The 21,011-nt window shown below is 45.0% G+C and overlaps 1 long non-coding RNA gene across 2 annotated transcripts in view; it reads right to left on the minus strand.

Moving 5' to 3' along the window:
• Nucleotides 1-14,878, minus strand: part of LOC125091413 (uncharacterized) — a 30,131-nt gene extending 15,253 nt beyond the window's left edge. The window contains exons 1-3 of one of the 2 annotated variants that reach the window (XR_007124674.1): nt 14,807-14,861; nt 11,570-11,721; nt 11,108-11,262 (exon numbers count right to left, since the gene is read on the minus strand). This is a non-coding gene — a long non-coding RNA (uncharacterized LOC125091413). Of the gene's footprint in view, nt 1-11,107; nt 11,263-11,569; nt 11,722-14,806 lie in introns of both variants that reach the window. The other variant, XR_007124675.1, reaches the window with a different exon arrangement.
• Between the last annotated feature and the right edge of the window lie 6,133 nt (nt 14,879-21,011).

The raw sequence follows: 21,011 nt of genomic DNA on the forward strand, positions 1-21,011 counted from the left end.
AGCTTCTTTTTGCAAGCAGACCCAAACACACCTAGTTAAAACCTGCCAAACAATGAACAAGGTCCAAACACCCCCCACCACAGGCAAGGAGAAACTCCTTGGAGGACTGACCTGAGGGAAAGGGCAGCCAAAACACGACAGCAGGTTGCAGACTCTGAAACATTTCCTGAAGCATCAGGCCCAAGACAGTATAGCACCACTTTCTAATAGAGCCAATACCCTCAGGAGCAGAATTATAACAGGCTTTCCCAACAATCACAGACACACAAAGGGACCCAGACAAAATGACAAGGTGCAGGAATTCACCCCAAAAGAAAGAACAGTAAGAAGTCATGGCCAGGGATTTAATCAATACAGACACAAGGAAGGCGTCTGAACTAGGATTTACAACAATAATCATAAGGAAACTAGGTGAGCTTGAGAAAAGCATGGAAAAAACTAGAGATTCTCTTACTACAGAGATAAAAGAACTAAAAATGAGACTGAAATAAAAAAATGCTATAACCGAGATACAAAACTGATTGGATGTAATGACAACAAGGACGGACAAGGCAGAGGAACAAATCAGTGATAGAGAAGATAAAATTATGGAAAATAATGAAGCTGGAAAGAAAGAGGGAAAGAAAGGTATCAGATCATGAATGTAGATGTAGGAACAAAGTGATTCCCTAAAGCATAATAACATTCATATCATACAAGAGAAAAGAACTGGAGAAGGTTTATTTGAGCAAATTATAGCTGAAAACTTCCCTAATCTGGGGAAGGAAATAGACATTGAAATTTGAGAAGCTCAGAGAACTCCCATTAAATACAACAAAACCCAGCCATCACCAAGACATAGCATAGTCAAATTCATAAAATACACAGACAAGGAACAAATCCTGAAAGGAGCAAGGGGAAAAAAGTCCTTAGCCTACAAGGGAAGACATATCACGTTATGGCAGATCTCACACAGAAATTTGACAAGCCAGCAGAGACTGGCAGGATAGATTCAAAATGCTGAATGGGAAAAATCTACAGACAAGAACATTCAATCCTGGGCAACTGGGTGGCTCAGATGGTTAAGCATCTGCCTTTGGTTCGGGTCATGATCCTGGGATCCTGGGATCGAGTCCCACATCAGTTTCCCTCTCCTTGGGGAGCCTGCTTCTCCCTCTGCCTCTGCTTCTCTCTCTCTCTCTGTCTGTCATGAATAAATAAATAAAATCTTTTAAAAAAGAACACTCAATCCAGCAAGGCTGTCATTCAGAATAGAAGGAGAGAGACTTTCCCAGATAAAGACTAAAGGAGTTCATGACCACTAAACCAGCCTTGCAAGAAATATAAAAGGGGACTCTTTGAATAGGGGAAAAAAGACCAAAAGCAACAAAGATTAGAAAGGAACAGAGAACATCACCAGAAACACCAATTTTACACATAACACAATGGCACTAAATCTACACCTACAATAATTACTCTGAATGTAAACAGACTAAATGCTTGAATCAAAATACATAGAGTATCAGAATGAATAACAATAAAAAAATACAAGACCCATCTATATGCTGGCTACGTTTTAGACCTCAAGACACCTGCAGATCAAAAATGAAGGGATAGAGAACCATCTGTCACTCTAATGGACATCAAAAGAAAACCAAGTAGCCAAACTTACATCTCACAAACTAAATTTTAAAACAAAGATGTAACAAGAGATGAAGAAGGGCACCATATCATAATCAAGGGGTCTATCCACCAAGAAGATCCAATAATTATAAATATTTATGCTCCCAACTTGGGAGCACCCAAATATATAAATCAATTAATAACAAACATAAAGAAACTCATGGATAATAATACAATGATAGTGGGGGACTTTAACACCCCACTCACAGCAATGGACAGATCATTTAAGCAGAAGATCAACAAGGAAACAAGGGCTTTGAATGACACACTGGACCAGATGGACTTAACAGGGATATTCAGGACATTTTATCCTAAAGCAGCAGATAACATTCTTTTTGAATGCACATGGAACATTCTTCAGAACAGATCACATACTGGGTCACAAATCAGCCACTGACAAGTACAAAAAGATGAAAATCTCACCATGCATATTTTCAGACCACACTATGAAACTTGAAGTCAACCACAAGAAAAAATTTGGAAAGAACACAAATACACAGAGGTTAAAGAACATCCTACTAAAGAATAATAAATGGGTTAACCAGGAATTTAAGAAATTTAAAAATACATGGAGGCAAATGAAAATGAAAACATGATAGTCCAAAGCTTTGGAATGCAAAAAAGGTGATCCTAAGAGGGAAGTATATTGCAATCCAGGCCTACCACACAAAGCAAGAAAAAAATAATCTCAAATACACAACCTAACCTTACACCTAAACAAGCTAGAAAATGAACAGCAATAAAGCCTAAATGAGAAGGGAAATAATAAAGATTAGAGCAGAAATAAATGATATAGAAACAAACAAACAAAAACCAGTAAAAAAGATCAACGAAACTAGGAGTGGATTCTTTGAAAGCATTAATAAAATTGATAAACCTGAGCCAGACTTATCAAAAAGAAAAGAGAAAGGACTCAAAATCAAATGAAAGATCCCCATGAAAAAGGAGAATTACAGCTCAATATCCCTGATGAACATGGATACAAAAATTCTCACTAACATACTAGCAAATTGAATCCAACAGTGCATTAAAAGAATCATTCACCACAATCAAGTGGAATTTATTCCTGGGCTGCAGGAATAAATTTATATTCATAAATCAATCAACATGATGTACATTAAAAAAAGAACCAACCAGAATTTCAATAAAGATTTGAGGGAAAAAAAGGAAGAAGAAATGGGGAAAAGACTTGAAGAGACATTTCACCAAGGAAGACATACAAATGATTAAGAAGCATATGAGAAGATGTTTATCATCAAGGAAATGTAAATTAAATGCACAACTGAGATACCATTTTATAACCTACAGTTAAAATGACTGACCATACTGAACATCAGCAAGGATACAGAATGACTGGAACTCTCATAATTGACACTGGGGAAAGTAAAACAGTGTAGCCACTTTGGGAAACAATTTGCTAGTTTCTCAAAAAATTAAACATACACTTTCCATCCAACCAACCAGTTTACTACTAGATATTTACCCTGGAGAAATGGAACATGTGTTCACATAAGCACCTGTATGCAGAAGTTCATAGCGGCATTATTCATAATTTGGAAGCATTCCAAATGTTCACCTCCCGGTCAATGTATAATATGGTACATTCATATAACCAAACACTATTCAAAAATAAAAAGGAAAGAACTACTTATACAGGGGTGTCTCGGTGGCTCAGTGATTAAGTGTCTGCCTTCAGCTCGGGTCATGATCCCAGGGTCCTGGGATCAAGCCCCACATAGGGCTCCCTGCTAGGCAGGAAACCTGATTCTCACTCTCCTTCTGCCACTACCCCTGCTTGTGATCTCTCTCTCTGTGTCAAATAAATAAATATATTTTTTAAAAAGTACTTATACACGTAACAACAGGAACGCATCTCAAAAACACTTTGTTAAGTAAAAGAAGCCAGACTCAAAAGAGTGTGCAAGTGTGTGTGTAGTATGATTCAATTCATGTACAATTCCTAGAAATGGTAGATCTGTGGAGACAGAAAGCAGATTGATCAGCAGGGGGAGGGGGTTGGTTTAGGGGTGGGGACGGACTGCAACCTGGCGTGATGGAAACTCTTGGTGTGAATCGAAGTGTTCTAACTGGCTTGTGTGACAACCATGCAAATTTGCTCAACATCACAAAACTGTCCATTTACAATGTGAGTTGTATGGGGGTATAAATTATAATTTCGAGAAAGCTTTCAACATTTTGAAAAAAATTTTTTTTCAAAATTGCCCTGTGGTCATGCAAGTGATGTCCTCATTCCAAAGAGATTCACAAATAAGTTTTTAAGGGTAAAGAGTCAGAATGTCGGGATGCCTGGGTGGCTCAGTCAGTTAAGCATCTGCCTTCAGCTCGGATCATGACCCCAGGGTCCCAGGATCAAGTCCCGCATTGGGCTCCCTTCTCTCTCTGCCTGCCTGCCATTCTCCCTGCTTGTGCTGTCTCTCTAACAAATAAATAAATAAAAATCTAAAAAAGAGTCAGAATGTCTGCAACTTAACTATCAAATGGTTAAAAAAAAACCAATAATCTGGAGATTGAGAAAAATGAAGGATATGGGGCAAAAGGTAAAAAAATGGATGAATGTGGATAAAGTGATATTGGATTTTTCTGAGCTATTCCTGTAATTTTTCTGTAGGTCTGAAATACTTCTCTTAGAAAGTTAAAGAGATTAATTGAAAAATCATGTATTTTGCATGGAAGGTTTTTATAGGACACAATGTCTCCACCAGTCTGTGCTAAGTCTCCAACTCACCTTATGTTATTCACTGGGACCTGAAAAGCTAGAACAGGCAAGGGGAAATTTTTAGAAAGCTGCTTTGATTAAAAAGCAAGCAAACAAACAAACAAAAAATGTTCTATGAAAGCTCTTGCACATTCCCAGATGGGGTATCAAACCTGGGCAGCTTAGGTGAAAAACGGGACTCCTACCTGCTAGACCAGGGTGGGAACCTGTGGTCTTTGAGCTAAGCAGAGCCTGCCACCTGTTTTTGCATGGCCTAGGAGCTAAGAAAGCTTTCCCATTTTAAAGTGATTGGAGGGCACCTGGGTGGCTCAGTCAGTTAAGTGTCTGCCTTCAGCTCAGGTCAGGATCCCAGGGTCCTGGGATCAAGTCCCACCCCCAGCTCTCTGCTCAGGAGGGAGCCTGCTTCTCCCTCTCCTACTCTCCCTACTTGTTCTCTCTCTCTGTCAAATAAATAAAATCTTTTTTGAAAAGTGGTTGAAAATAGTCACAAGATCTTGGGACATGTGAAAATGTTGTGAAATTCAAATTTTAGTGCCCGTAACTAAAGTTTGAGTATGACACAACCATCCCTGTTTGTTTTCAAATTGTCCAAAACTGCTTTGCCATTACCATGGCAGAGCCGAGTAGTTGTGACAGACACCACACACGGCCCAGAAAGCCCAAAGTAGTTACTACCTAGCCCTTCATAGAAAAAGTTTGCCGACTCCTATGGTAGAGGACATGAAACGTCGTTTCTTCAGATCAGTGGTTCTCGGCTGGGGTCAGTTTTGTCCTCCAGGAGCCATTTGGCAATGCCTAATGGCTTTTTTTCATTGTCACAACTGGAAGGGATGCTACTTCATCCAGTGAGAGGCTAGGGATGCCGGCAAACATCCTTCGATGCACAGGTCAGCCCCCACAACAAAGAATGATCCAGACCCAAATGTCAGTAGTACTAAGGTTGAAGACCCTGGTCCAGAGAACAGAGATGATGACATGTTTAAGACTGGATACCACGGCCTCACCCTGAATAAACTAAGTACTTTATGCCTACCCTTGACTCCACCTCTATGTCTAGCCTCTCCATCCCTACACTACACTCACTACAGCCCGACTCTCCCCAAGGTATGTTCCCAGCAGATCCTGCACACGGCCCTCACAATTCCTCGTCAGCCTCATTAACCTTCCATCCTTGCTGCCATGCTTTGCTGTCCTCTGGGATCTCATCTAATTCCATACAGCATCACCCTTCCAGTCTCAACTGGTCAGGCTGTGTCAGTTCGGGCCCACCCCCCTTCCCTGGCTACCTACCCAGCTGGCTCTCCTGCTTCTCCATCATTCCCCAGGCCTAGGCTGGGAAGGTCTCAATGGCAAGCCCATTTCCAGGGCTGGGAGGGGCAGAAACTACACCTCACACCATCTTGATGGACCCACTCCCAATTTTTGCCCTGGGGAATCTTGTTTGGGGCAGAGCAGAGTCAGAGCTAAGTATTCAGGGATCTGTCCTCTTCCGTTATCGCCCTCCACCCAAAACAATGGTGCTGAAAGTGCAGTGGGAGATTATGTCATCAAGAGAGCGAGCATGCTGCATAGTGGCCTAGCTATTAGGTCCAGCTTTAGGGCTCCAGTCACCCACAGGAATCTCTGAATCCTACTTCAGATGCTTGTGACAAGGGAACACCTCAACACCTTATTGCTAGGCCTTTTTGAGACTCCATTTTCTAATTTTTGAGTAGACAAGGGTGATCACACACACATGATGTGGGATGGCTGTGAGGTTTATAAATACCAAGGATTATCAGGGCACTGATAGTATCACTGGGGTGCCAATAATATTAGTCAGTTGAACGTCTGACTCTTGATCTCAGCTCAGGTCTTGATCTCGTGCCTGTGAGTTAAAGCCCCACAGGGGGCTCCATGCTTTACTTAAAATTAAATAAATACCAGGGATTATGATTATTACTGAAATATGGTAGTAAGCAGAGCATTCAGAATGAGGCTGTAAGCATCCTGAGGAGCCTATGGGGGTTTCCAGGGCAAGAATGGGGCATTCTGATTGGGGGGGGGGCGGATAGGGCTAGGCATGTGGTAATAGAAATAATAATAGCCAAGGCCCACACAGCCTCTACTATGTTTCATGATGTCCTGTGCTAGGGGCTTTCTACCAAGAAGTTTGTTGAATCCTCCGCAAAGTCCTATGAGGTAAATATCCCAACTTCACATGTCAAATGTTTTAGTCACCAGTGCCATCTCCCAGCTCTCAGAACCCAAGAAGCAAAAGCTCTGAATGGAAAACACCAACCTGCACTACCCAGGTGCACAGGGAAGCCAGCCTCACCCATGGACACCAGCATAGGGCTCCTGAGAAACAGCAAGGCTCCTCTAGTCGGAGGGACAGCCACATCCTCAGAGGGCACAATTTGTAACCACACATTCCTGTCCACTCTGGTGATCAACACTGACAGGTGGGGATTTCTCATTGCTTTCCTAGACACACTGCTCTGGGGTGGGGGCGTGGGGGAGTTAGGTAGGGTTCCTACCCTAGAACAAGTCTGTGTTACACCTTGGGGAGAAACAGAAATCAAGAGAGGAAACAATGCCTCTAGATTGGAGGCCCGGAGAAGGACAGGGCCTCACTTCTGTGACATTCCTACCAAAGGTACAGAATCTGAAACCAATCAGGAGAAAACACCACACGGATCCAAACAGAGGGCTGTTCTAAAAGCAGGTAGAACCTTCAAGAGGGTTGAGGTCACGCAAATCAGGGATATTGCTTTGCTTGGGACACCATAATGAAGTACCACGGGCTGAGTGGCTCCAGCAGAGATTGATTTCCTCACAGTTCTGGAGGCCAAGAAGACCAAGAGGTCTGGTTTCATTCTGAGGCCTCGCTCCTTGGCTTATAGATGGCTGCTGTCTCCCGGTGTCTTCCCATGGTCTTCCCTCTGTGTACATCTGTGTCCTAATTTCCTCTCCAAACTCTCAAATGGTTTGAAAAAAATATGTACAAAATACATATGAACGTGTATAGAGAGGGAAGGAGAGAGGGAAGAATCTTAAAGCAAATGTGTCAAAACACTAACAACCATGGAGCATAAAGGAGTTCTCTGTATTGTTTATGGAAATCATCTCAAAGTTTGAAATTACTTGTAAATAAAAGGAAAATTAACTGGTTAGTTCCTTTGGGGTACGGGATCATTAGGAATTAGAGCTGTATTTTCGAGCAATATTTATGGTATCTTTCCAATTCGGCTAGGTTCTCTTTATTGAAGATGATCCCCTTACTTGCCCACAATCTCGGTACCTTGTTCCTACACTTTTAGTGACCCTATCTTACTTCACGCTCTCTGCAGTTCTGTGTCTATAAGATAAGCAGCTTAGCATTATTCTAAAGATGAAGGTGTTGCAGCTGAGTGGGTCACCCAGGTCATCTTCATGAATGACCCCAGCCTGCTAGGACGGCTACTGCCCTGAAATTCACCTAGGCACTACAAAGCATTTCCCTTTTCCCTGCAGGCACTTCGAGACATCTGTGTGTGTGAGACAGCACATGGGTCCCTGACTATGCCCGTCTAGAATATGACAAGGACTCAGGACACTTCCTCTTACCACCTCCCCTCTCCATCTCACCCAAACCAAAAGGCCCTAGAACCCAGTGATGCCACTTTGTGTCTCCTGTCCACAGGAAGGCAGAGCCCAAAGTCTTCCACACCCTGGCCCTGGCCGGGAAGATGGGACATGCTCAGAACCCTTCTGGAAGAACCCAGCTAGCTTCCACCTGGCCTCCAGGTCATGGTCAAGGCTCTCTCTGCTGCTGAGGGTGGAGGAGCACCCTTGTCAGCTCCCTTCACCCAGAGGGCCTCTTGGGGCCCATTCCCTAAGGGTCATCCAGCCCTGCCCTCCCCCCAAGTCTGGGAAACCTCTGCCCACACCCTCTTGGAGGAGTGACCCCTCAGCCCTTCCTGTGTGCAGTGTCTGTCTGTCCGCAACCGTTGCTGCAGCTACTCTGCCCAGCACAGAAAAGACTTAAATTGAGGGGGAAGACTCTTCTGGGCCCCCCTGACCTCCGGCTGGGTGATCCCCCTCACTCCCCCCCTCCCCGCATAGAGAACAGCCATCTCTTTTCAGGGAAAGCTTCAGAGACTTTGACTTGGTGTAAGCCTCAGGCAGAAATTTCCATTTTCCAGCTAAGAAGCAGATGGGCCTAGGTGAGGAAGAGCAGAACGGAGCAAGAAATGCTATTGCTCTGGCCTGGCCTGCGTCAAGATGCCTGGGGCGGGTGAGGAAGAGGAGGCGATGAAAGACCCTGACCCAGCGCAAGGGAATGCGGAACTCACTGTTCAGGACGTGGGTCTATACTTAGCACGAGGCAAAACAGGTGCTGAACAGATGAAAGGCTTCTACTAGTGTACTTTGAACAGTTCTGATGTGTAGTTAATAAAAAAAATCTTGCTCTTGGGGCACCTGCGTGGCTCAGTCGCTTAAGTGTCTGCCTTAAGCTCAGGTCCTGTCCTGGGATGGAGTCCTGCACTGGGCTCCTTTCTCAGCAGGGAATCTGCTTCTCTCTTTTTCTCTCCCTCTGCCTCTCCCCCCACTCATTCTCTCTCTCTCTCATTTGCTCGCTCTCTCAAATAAATAAATAAATAAATAAATAAATAAAACCTTTTTAGAAAAATCTGCCTCTTTTTCTTTTGCTTTTTTTTTTTTGTATGAGTGGGATAGACATTGTTGGGGTCCTTTAGGGGTTCTGACACTGTCCCCTCCAGCCTAATGTTGGCTGCAGAGGGTATATCTGGTACTGATGGCATGCCCTTGGTTTCTGTCTCTGTCAAGCCTATATCATACGAGAAGCATTTTCTGGGGGTATAAACATTTTAAATAAAATAAATTCCATACAGTCCACCCAAGTAACCGTTGCCCTCTAGAACAAACAGAGTAAAATTTGAGCTAGCCATTTGTGAAGAGCAGTTGGTTTCTTTTTTGCAGGCCCTCTGTGACAGGATTTGTGTCCTCACACCCTAGGACCTTCAGGGTTTCACTTTGGAAGAATTCCTTGGTGCGGAGGGGCAGATGAACCCGGGTCCTGACTCTCCTGAACTGTACCTTCCCCCACTGGGGTTTTCCCACTTTGATAATCTCTGGCCCAAACAAAAAAAAAAGTGTTTTTTTTTTTTTTTTTTGCGGGGGGATAAATGAGGGCAGAAGAATCTGATTAACTTTGAACCTGACCCCATTTCCATATCACCAAATGGACTGGAAATCAGTAGGTCTCACAGGTATGCATAGCTCACAAGCAAACAGAACTCAGTGTGACCACTCCCATGCCTGATACCAAAAGACCAGACAACAAAAGCAAAACCAAACAAGCGGGACATCACACTAAAATGCTTCCGCACAGCAAAGGAAACCATCAACAAAATGAAAAGGCAACCTACTGAAGGGGAGAAAATATTTGCAAAGCATGGGTTCATTAAAGGGCTCGTATCCAAAAAACATCAGGAATTCATATTTGAAAGTTGCCAGAAGAGTAGATCTGTAAAGTTTTCATCACGAGAATTTTTTGCAACTATGGATGGAAACAGATGGTAACTAGACTTACTGTGATCATTTTGCAACGTAGGCCAGAGTCAAATCATTACGCCGTACACCTGAGACTGACATAATGTGATGTCAATTACACCTCAAGTAAGAGAAAAGGTCAATCCGCAGCAGAATGGATGAGGTCCTGTGGTATGTCTATAGAATGGCATATTTGAAAGTAATGGATATAAACTACAGGCAGATGCAACAATGTGGGTGAATCTTAGAAAGATAATGCTGGCTGGAAGGCTGAGGGCAAAGAGAATATACCATGTGATACCATTACACAGACACAACTAATCTAACCTAAGAGAACTCAGGGTAATGGTTACCTTTGGGGGTTGCGGTTACTGGCGGTAGACAGGAGGAAAATTCTGGGATGCTGGTGAGAACAGGGCAGCCCCTGAGGCCAGGAAGCTGGCCGGACACAGCTGGGCCTTGGTGTTCACCTGCTGAACCAGAACAATTTCGCAGACAGACCAAGTCCCTCTAGGACTGTGATGGATCAAGACAAAATCTCTCATCATGGCTGACAACAAAGACCTGAATCTTGCCCAAACCCCCAAAATGACCCCCCCCACCTTTGTTACTTCATATGAGTGACTCGTGCTTCTCTACCAATTAGTTGCAGTTTCTCTTCATTCCCTACACCATATAGGTTTCCGATAGCCCTGCTTCCTGCCAGCACCCAATCTAGATCTACATCTGGCTTCTCCAATCCTCCCCCCAAATCACCCCTCAGAGATTTCCCTTCCTGGAGGGGTTTATAGCCAGAGAGTAAGGGAGAGGTGAGGCTAGGTAGGGAGAGACAGGGAGGGGGTTCACAGAAATCCCAGATGTGGAGAAATGTTACAGACAAGATATTAACCAGAGAGAAAGGAGCATAACAAATCCACCAGGTTTGTCTTAAATGTTATAGACAAGGTATGTTACCAAGTTTTCTATAAACTGCCCTCCATAAAAGCCCTCAGTAGCAACCCATTCCGGACCCCTCTCACTCTAGAGAGCTTTTTTTCCTTTCCTTCCTGTTCTCACCTTCACTTAATAAGCTTTCACTTCACTTTACCCTTTTGTCTGCAAGATTCATTCTTGGACTCCATGAGACAAGCACCCCGCAGCCTTGCAATACCAGGAAACCTCGACACTTACATACTGTGCAGCCATGGAAAAGCGGTTTTGAAAGGTGCATCGTGTCCCCCAGGCTGCTTGGGAAAAGGCATTTCCAGGTGGTCACATCAGGAGGGACAGGGTACAGATGCTGGATGAATGTGGTAGGTAACTGCGAACACCTGGGAATGAAGAATCTGGAACAGAGGGTATAAGATAATAGGTGTTTAGTTTCCAGTCTCAAAACCAAAACACCACGAAAAGGAAAAAAGAGTCTACAGACGCCTCAAATTAGATTAAGATAAAATTAAGATGAAAACAAACAGAAGCAGGAACGAGAACAGAAACATAATTAAGATAACTAGAGACTTCTAAAGTATGAGAACACAATATGACTTTTCCAATTAAATATGGCGGACTGACCACAAGCATTTAAACCCGTTTTTTCCGAAGACACAAAAATAACAACTGTAAATGAATGCTCTTTTTAATGTATAAACTCACCATATGGGCAAAAGGAATAGAAGTCTTCAAAGCACAACAGATTTCTGGAAAGCAGCAGGGTGGGCACAGACCCGTTGAGGAGACCAGTGAAAATCTAGCCCAGATGGCTAGCGGAATCCAGGAGGGGCACAGGACATGGCAGACACCAGGTCCTAGGAAGGCAAGGGTAGGGGATGGCTGGCAGCAGGGAACTGACTTTGTTTTTTAGAGGGGAATTGACTTGACTGGACCCCAGATCCCACCCCAAGTTTGGACTTTGGGGCAAGCCCAAAATCAAGTAAAACAAAGTTAGTGAAAAAATTGATTCAATTTTAGGGGGAGTGCTCAGTGGATCCAGTTAGTGGATCCAGTTTCTGGATCCAGGACAGGTCAGAAAAATGAAATAACATGGGTAAATGTTAGAGGTCCACAGAGCACTGTATGGTGTGTGGTGGGTGTGAGTTGGGTCTGGGAGGGGCCGATGTATTGTGGCCTTACTGTATCATGGGAGTACCACCAGGTCCGGTTGACCTTGTAATTCAGGTGGATCTTGTTCTTGTGCGGTCCCCACAGCCCGGCCACTGCCTTCACAGCTGTAGGAACCACCACAGTGTCAAGGCAAGTCCATCCCTTGGGAGAGCATTCCGCCATCCCAAGAGTGCCGGGAGAGCAGAGGATTCACAAGCAAGAGGATGTGACATAGGAGGCTTAAGAGCTCAGCAGAGAGGCCCAGCACCTGGAAGAATGTGTCATGCACTGTCCTCCTTGGACTGATAAAATGGGGATGGATAATGATAGTACTCGGCACCTTCCTGATGAGGGAGCAGGAGGCTGGCTGAGGACAAAGCAAAAGCTGGCACCTTGCACCCCCTCTCCACCCACTCCCCTCGGTAATATGTGTGACATTCTTCAGGCACCTCTGACTGCCCTAAAAGAAAAACAAATAGTTAACTTGCAGAGATCACAATCCTGCAAGGCAGGAGTCTCCCTTGGTTTACAAATGTCCTTGAGATTTACAACAAAGAAGTTACCTTATCAATAGCCCAATTTCCAGAGGCACATAACTCAGTTCCTCAAGCCCTAATGTCACACTCCCCTCCATAAACAAAACTGAAGGAGGCTGAGGTAGAAGGAAAAGCAAATAAAGTTAAATTTCTTCTAAACCTAAATCTCACTAACAAGGACGCTTGATAGCAGGAATGTGACATTCCACCAGGAGACTCCCAATTGTCTTTATGTTAGTGCCTCATTAGAGGGAAAATGGCCTTGGCTTGATAGTAACCAGGCCTTCAATATCCTGACAGTCATCTTTACCCCATAGCCCTTCTGAACACCCCTTTGTCCTCACCTACCCAACTCCTGTGTATATAATCAGCCACTCTTCAAATTCCCGGGGCAGCATCTCTGTCTGCCCACGGGACCTGACCCCGTGCTCTAATAAACCACCTTTTTGCACCAAAGACGTCTTAAGAATTCTTTCTTAGCCGTCAACTCCGAACCTCACCTAGGTTCAAGAACTTCATCATTGGGGCGGCTGGATGGCTCAGTTGGTTGAGCCCCTGCCTTCAGCTCCGGTCATGATCCTAGAGTCCTGGGATCGAGTTCCACATCCAGCTCCCTGTCCTGCGGGGAGCCTGCTTCTCCCTCTGCCTCTCCCCCCGCTTGTGCTCTCTCTGTCAAATAAATAAAAAATCTTAAAAAAAAAAAAACAAACTTCATCATTCCTAGCAGATTAAAAAAGCTGAAGAAAGTAAAGCACTTAGCACAGTGCTAGCACCTAAGGGCTGAATGTTAACTGTATATATTATTTCTGTTAGTACTTGAATATATCCCCCTAATCAGGATGCCCCTTTCTTGCTCTAGAAAACCCATCACGGCCTAGGCTGGAACGCTCTGCACCAGTCAGGAGGTAGCTACAGCTACCATCTTCATTTTAATGTTGTAATTGAAGAAACTGAGGCACGGATAGGAAAAGAAAAAGTGGCCAAGTTTACGCAAACCATGAACTTCAGAGATTCAGTGTGTCCGCAGTTCAAGCTCAAAGGCTAGGTAACGCCGCAGCCACCCCGCAAGTGGGCGCAGCTCTCGCCCCGAAAGAGACCCTCACAATGGCGCCCAAGACCATCCCTTGCTCTGGAAGGCTCCCTCACCCGTCTGGTGGGTTGTGAGAAACCCTAGTGGTAGGGGCATGTGGGGTGCCTCTGAAGGCCCCACCCCCGTTAGAATGCCCCTGGACTCCCCGCCCCTTATGTAGGACTCTCTGAACCAACCTTCTTCCAAATACACCTCCCCTACACGCCCCGCCCTCCACGTAAACGCCAGCCCCTCACGTCCCTCTCACCAAGCAGTGTGCCCATGCCCCGCCTACCCCGTTGGACCGCCCCACTCATCCCGCCCTCACGTAGAGCGCCCCACACTCCAACCTCAACGTAAACGCACAGACCCTGCCCACCACGTAGACCGTGCCACTCGTCCCGCCCACACGTACAACGCCTTCACATGCCCTGCCCACTACGTTAGACCGACCCTCACGCCCCGCCTTCCAGGTAAAATAACGCCCCTCTTGCCCCGCCCTCCATGTAACTCCCGCCCCCTCACCCCGCCCTCCATTTAGAACCACCCACATGCCCCGCCCACCACGTTAGACCGGGGCGCTCGCCCCGCCCTCCACGTAGAACGTCCCTCTGGCCCCGCCCCCGCGTAGAACTCCACGCTCGCTCCGCCCACACGCAGAGGATTTTCCCCCAAACCCCGCCCCCTACGTAGAACCACCCACATGTCCCGCCCACCACGTAGAGCGCGCTACTCGCCCCGCCCACACGTAGAACGACCTCTGCAGCCCTGCCCACTACGTTAGACCGCCCCCACGCCCCCTCCCTGCACGTAGACCGCCACGCTCGCTTCGCCCGCACGTAGACGCCCCCCCACACCCCGCCCTCTACGTAGAACAGCCCACGTGTCCCTCCCACCACGTAGAGCGGTCCACATGCCCCGCCCACACGTGGAACGCCTTCACACGTCCCTCCCACCACGCTGACTGTCCCTCCCTTCACGTAGAACGTCATGTTCGCTCCGCCCCCAACGCGGACCACCCCACACACCCCACCCCTCACGTAACACGTCCCGCTGACCCCGCCCCTCCCGTGTAGAATGACCCACGGGTTTCGCCCACCTTATAGATCGCTTGGAATGCCTCGCTCTGCAAGTAGAAAGATCGCCCAAGTTGTAACCTTACTAGTCCCGAGAATAGACTCGTACCTGAGACTCCCGCTGCTCCAGTACCCCGGAGCACTGCCTTTACCACCCCTCCGTGGAGGGGGCCAACCTGAGTGGAACCAAACTGGCCAATGAGAAGAGAAGGGCTGTGCTCTATAGAATTGGATGGATGAGCGGGATTTAGTGGATTTCAAACGACGGTGGAGAGGCGGGACGCACAGGTGAATTCAAGGCAGGAGTGAAGCTGGAGTATGTGAAGGATGGGGACGTGGGTGCACCCCTATGTATGTAATAGCAGGGGCATCTTAGCAGTTGAAGTAATAGATGAATTAGATGTAACAGATGAAAATAGTAATAGATGTAAATAGTAAAGTGGGTCTAGGGTCACTGGCAAGAAAGCAGTAGTAACGAGAAGATGGTCTCTTTTTGGTATTTTACAGCTGCTGTATGACTTTGGGAGAAACAGTATTTCCTGTTAATTTCACACTTGTCTTTATCTGTGCCCGTCACCTCAGCCCAATTAATAGCAAAGCTGCTTTTTTCTTTCTCACTCTGAGCTGATTTTCACTCTTTTACTCTTCCTTCTAGCCGAGGGCAGGTGAGGTCAACCATAGAACATTATTCTGTGAAATTCAGATCTTAACCATTGTCTGGCTTCCACTCATCTAATGATGGTTTGGAGAACACAGTTCGTGGTTGGATAAATGTACATTCTTCACATTGCTTCAACAGCAGCTTAGTGCTGGGTCCTCAGACAGGATAGTGCTGCATACCAGTATTCAAGACACTGGAGGGCCCACACTTGAACCCTGTAATATAGACAAATACTGTCAGAATGATGATAGAATGTGTAGTCCACTTGTAAGTCAGCAGCCAAGTTTAGCCAAGTTAAACGAAAAGAGCGGATCCTGGGGCACCTGGGTGGCTCAGTGGGTTAAAGCCTCTGCCTTTGGCTCAGGTCATGATCCCAGTCCTGGGATCGAGCCCCACATCGGGCTCTCTGCTCAGCAAGAAGCCTGCTTCCCCCCTCTCTCTGCCTGTCTCTCTGCCTACTTGTGATCTCTGTCTGTCAAATAAATAAATAAAATTTAAAAAAAAAAAAGCGGATCCCATTTTTAATCTGAAGAGCATGCAGAATCAGATGTTGGGGCACTAGCAAAAATACCAAATATATTGATTTGCTTGTTTGTTTCTCTGATTTTTTTTAGTAATGTTAAACATCTCAGAGAATCTGTTGCCTGGGTATTGCCTGGGTAGCTCTCAGTTGGTTAAGCAACTGTCTTCGGCTCAGGTCATTATCCTTGAGTCCCGGGATCTAGTTCTGCATTGGGCTCCCAGGTCCAGGGGCAGTCTGCTTCTCCCTCTGACCTTCTCCCCTCTCATGTTCTCTCTCTCAAATAAATAAAAAATTTTTTAAAAAGATCTCAGAGAGTCTATTGGAACATAGGTACAACATTCCTCCACCCTGATGGTGTGGTTTGGAGTTGTGGGGTCCGGACCCGATGGCCAAGAAAGAATTCTTGAGGCACCTTTGGTGCAAAAAGGTGGTTATATTAAAGCATGGGGACAGGAGCCATGGGCAGAATGGGCTGCACTGGGGTTGTGAGGATCAGCTGATTATATAAGATTTTCTATCCTATGGAGAGGAGGGTGATGATAGGGCTCTGAGAAATTGAGTCTACAGGTTTCTGGAGATTGCTTTTTTTTTCCTTGTAAATCATTAAGACAGTTGCAAACTGATAGAAACTCTTGTCCTCCATGACTGTGCTCTCCATCAGTTAACCATTTGGTTTTCTCTTTCCTTTGTTCTCAGGCAGCCAGGAGTGCCTGAGGAATGTGACACACATCCCACCTGGGGCGGGGCGGGGGAGGGGATTGTTAGCTTAAGCTTTGCCCTCAGCTTGCCTTCTGTTCCTCATAACACAAATAAATGGACCGATGTTCCATGTTCATGGATTGGAAGAATAAATATTGTTAAAATGTCTATACTACCGAAAGCAATCTGCAGATTTAATGTAATCTCTATGAAAATACCAACAGCATTTTCCACAGAATTGTAACAAATAATACTAAAATTTGTAGGATATTTATATTGGATGTAATTATTAATATTTGGATTTATGTCATAACTTATTATTACTTTGCTTTTTTATTAAAGATTTCATTTATTTGAGAGAGAGAGAGTGCACAGAGTGAGAGTGAAAGAGCACAAGCAGGGCCTGGGGCAGAAGCAGACTCCCCGCTGAGCGGGGAGCCCCTTGATCCCAGGACACCGAGATCATGACCTGAGCAGAAGGCAGATGCTTAACCACTGAGCCACCCAGGCACCCCTATTATTACTTTTCTGATTGTTTCTTCTGTTTTTTCTCTCTTTCTCCTGCCTTCTTTTATTTAGATATTTAAATTTTTTCAGCATTATTTAAATATTTAATTTATTTAATTTATTTAAATATTTTCAGCATTAATTTGGTTTAATACATTTTTTGCTATATCCCTTTTAATATATATATTTTAGGGGCATATCTATGATTTAAATATATATTAACTTTTCAGGAACTCATTAGAATTCATATTTTAAAACTGCATTTGAGAGACACCTGGATGGCTCAGTTGGTTAAGTGTCCACCTTCGGCTCAAGTCATGATCCAAGGGTCCTGGGATTGAGCCTTGAATCTGGCTCCCTGCCCAGCGGGGAGTCTGCTTCTCCCTCTGCCTGCTGCTCCCCTGCTTGTGCGCTCTCTCTTTTCTCTCTGGCATATAAATAAATAAAATCTTAAAAAAACAATAAAACTTCATGTGGAATGTAGAAAGCTTTCCCCTTTGTATTATTATCCCTATATGTTTTACATCTGTGTGTCACTTATCAATTTGTTGCATCCCAGCTGTGAACACACTCTTCAATATAGACTTTATGATCAACAGCCAATTTCCTTCAAGCATTACTCCTTTGAAGTGAGCATGTTAAGCTTTCTCCTTGGAGGGCACTCACTCACCGGAGGGACAGGCCAGGAGGAAGCACCTTCCTACAATTTCTGGTGTAGGGGAACCAAGGAATCTTCCCTGTGGGTTTTGAAGACATCCAGTGGACCCTACCTAAGTCACAGGCCCAGAACATCACCTCTCTGTGACCTTGCAGCCTCAGCCTGGCAAAAACCTGCCCACTGCCCTCTCAGCACAGATCTCCTACTCTGCAACCCCCCACCCCCACCACATTCCTTGACCCTGCAAAACCCATATGCTGTACAAGGGACCAGGAAGAGTAGTTCAGTCATATGCAGGTTACTCTTCTGCACATTGCACCTGGGCTCTGAAGGCCGTTTGCCCGGCGTGACTGTTGAGAAAGAATCCTTGAGACATTTTCAGGGCAGAAAGGTGTTTTTATTAAAGCATGGGGGTTGGGGGAGACAGGACGGTGGGCAGGAAGAGCTGCACTGGGATTGTGAGGAGCAATTCATTAAATACTTTTAAGTTGGGGGGAGGGGTGTAGAGCTCAAGGAAGTTTCCAGAAGGATTTTTGGATGTTAAAGAAGACCTACTGGATCCTGGAGGACTGGCTCTTGTCATTCTAAGGTGGCTTTTTGCCTGTAGCAAAGCATTGATGTGAAGGTATTTGGGACCTCCTTGACCATTGTCATACTCTGCCTGTCTCTGGTATTTATCAATGGGATGCAAATTGTAAGGAAAATTTATCTCCATTTCTTTTGCCTTTGTTCTCCTCAGCATCAAGACTCCCACTGCGTGCCCACACAGTAAGCTGCTGATCACTGTACCACCACCTCCGCTCCTATTTGTCTAGGAATCTCAGACCAGCTCAAGTCTGGCTAAACCAGCCAACTCTTCTGCTCTCTGGTGGTAGAAACACACCTTCTCCAACAAGGTCTGAACTCCTTCCAGGTTTGTCCTGGATTGGTGTTTTAGTCAGTTAGATTTTTAAAAAAATTTATGTAATCTTTTCACCCCATGTGGGGCTCAAACTCACAACCCTGAGAACAAGAGTTGCATGCTTTTCCCCCCAGTTCAAGCTTGTTCAACACAAAAACCCAGCACTTGGGCCAGGCCAAGTCAACAAACCAGGGCTTAGTATCTAATCTAATTGCAGTTTAAACTTCCCCCAGAACTGTTAAGTCTTAATCTGTCAACCAGGAATTTTCTGATCAGTACCAATAAGGTAAAGTGACACATGAACCCTCTCCATCCCCCAAAGGAAGATGAGGTAATCCACCTAAAGACCCCTTGTCCTTCCACCTAAGAGAAGGTGAACTTGCTTGGAACAATCCTGTCTTTTCTTTTGCTAATAACTTTCTTGACTCTCCTTCCAAAAACACTTCCATTTTGTACAACTCCTTAGAGCTCCCCTCTACTTGCTAGATGGGATGTTTCCCCATGCATGAATCACTTAATAAAGCTAGTTAGATCTTCAAACTTGGTTAGTTGAATTTTTGTTTTTTAACAGTCTGCTATAACAGAATATCATAGGCTAGATGGCTTATAAAAAAATAAATTTGGGGGTGCCTGGGTGGCAGAGTTGGTTAAGCGACTGCCTTTGGCTCAGGTCATGATCCTGGAGTCCTGGGATCAAGTCCCGCATCCGGCTCCCTGCTTGGCAGGGAGTCAGCTTCTCCCTCTGACCCTCCCCCTTCTCATGCTCTCTCTCTCTCTCTCTCTCATTCTCTCTCTCAAATAAATAAATAAAATCTTTTTTAAAATCCCAGAAATTTATTTCTCATGGTTCTGGTGGCTGCGAAGTCCAAGGTCAAGGTATTCAAGAGATTCTTCGTCAGATGAGAGATTTATTTCCTCATTCATAGAAGGCAGTCTTCTCATGGTGTCCTCACATGGCAGAAGGGGCAAGGGAGCCCTCTGAGGTCACCTTTGTAAGGGAACTAATTCCATTCATGACAGGTTCACCCTTGTGACCTAATTACCTTCCAAAGGCTCCACCACCAAATGAATCATGTTGGGGACTGGTTTCAACATATGCATTTTGAGGGGATACAAACATTTAGTCTGTAGCATTCTGCCCATGGTCCTCTAAAGTTCATATCCTTCTCACATGCAAAGTACATGCATTCCATCCTAATAACCCTTAAAGTCTTAACTCATTCCAGCATCACTCTAACGTCTAAGTTCAAAGTCTCATGTAAATATCATCTAAATCAGATATGGGTGAGACTCAAACTATGATATTTCCCGAGGCAAATTCCTCTCCAGCTGTGAACCTGTGAAACAGAACAAGTTAGGTGCTTCCAAAACACAATGGTGGGGCAGACATACAGTAGACATTCCCATTCCAAAAGGGTGAAATAGGAAAGAAGAAAGGGGTAGTGGTTCCAAGTAGGTCTCAAACGCAACAGGGCAAACAACAGGAAACTCTAAAGCTGGAGAATAATCCTCTGTGGCTCAATGTTCCACCCTGTGGGTCCTTTGAGGGGTAATGTCACCCCTACCGGGTGCTACCCACAATGAAACTCTCTGAGGTGGCCCCACTCATGCAGTCCCATCCTTTGAAACTGCTCTGGGCCACAGGGCACAGCACTCTGGGCCACAGGGCACAGCACTCTGGGCCAATGGTGGCAGTGACAGCCCTGAGGATCTCTGAATCACCTGCAGGGTCATTCTTCCATAGTCTTGAAGAAGAGTGCTTGGCTTCTGTTTAGATGGCTAGTCCATACTAATTTCCTTATCCTTGGCCACACTGTTGGTGTCCTGATAGGATCCAAAATGCAACAACTACATACATAAAAAACCTACCAGACAACGCTTTGATTTTTACTTTCAACCACAATGCACATCTTAAAGAGCTCAAGAGAATAGAATCTGTACCTAGCTATTTCACTAAGTTGTTCTTCCTTCATTCCTGATGTTCCAAGTATCCCTCTGTTACCATTTCCCTTCTATTTGAAATACTTTCCTTTAACTATGTTGGAGGGTGGGAGAATGGGAGAGAAGAGGTAGAGCATAAGCACTCTGGTCTTTTTTTTTTTTTTAATAAAAGCACCAATCCCATTGGGGGACTCCACCTTCATGATCTCATCTAAGCCTAAGCACATCCCAAAGACTCCACCTCTTAATGGTTTCAACATATAAACATTGGAGGGACAGAGTCAGCCCATAGTAGCAACTAGTCTGATTGGGTTCAGGCTGCTCGTTTCCAGCAGCCTTCTGTATAGATTGCAGTTATATATATTTTTAAAGATTATTTATTTATTTATTTATTTATTTATTTATTTATTTATTTGAGAGAGAG

The sequence above is a fragment of the Lutra lutra genome, chromosome X, assembly GCF_902655055.1.
Source record: "Lutra lutra chromosome X, mLutLut1.2, whole genome shotgun sequence".
NCBI lineage: Eukaryota > Metazoa > Chordata > Mammalia > Carnivora > Mustelidae > Lutra > Lutra lutra.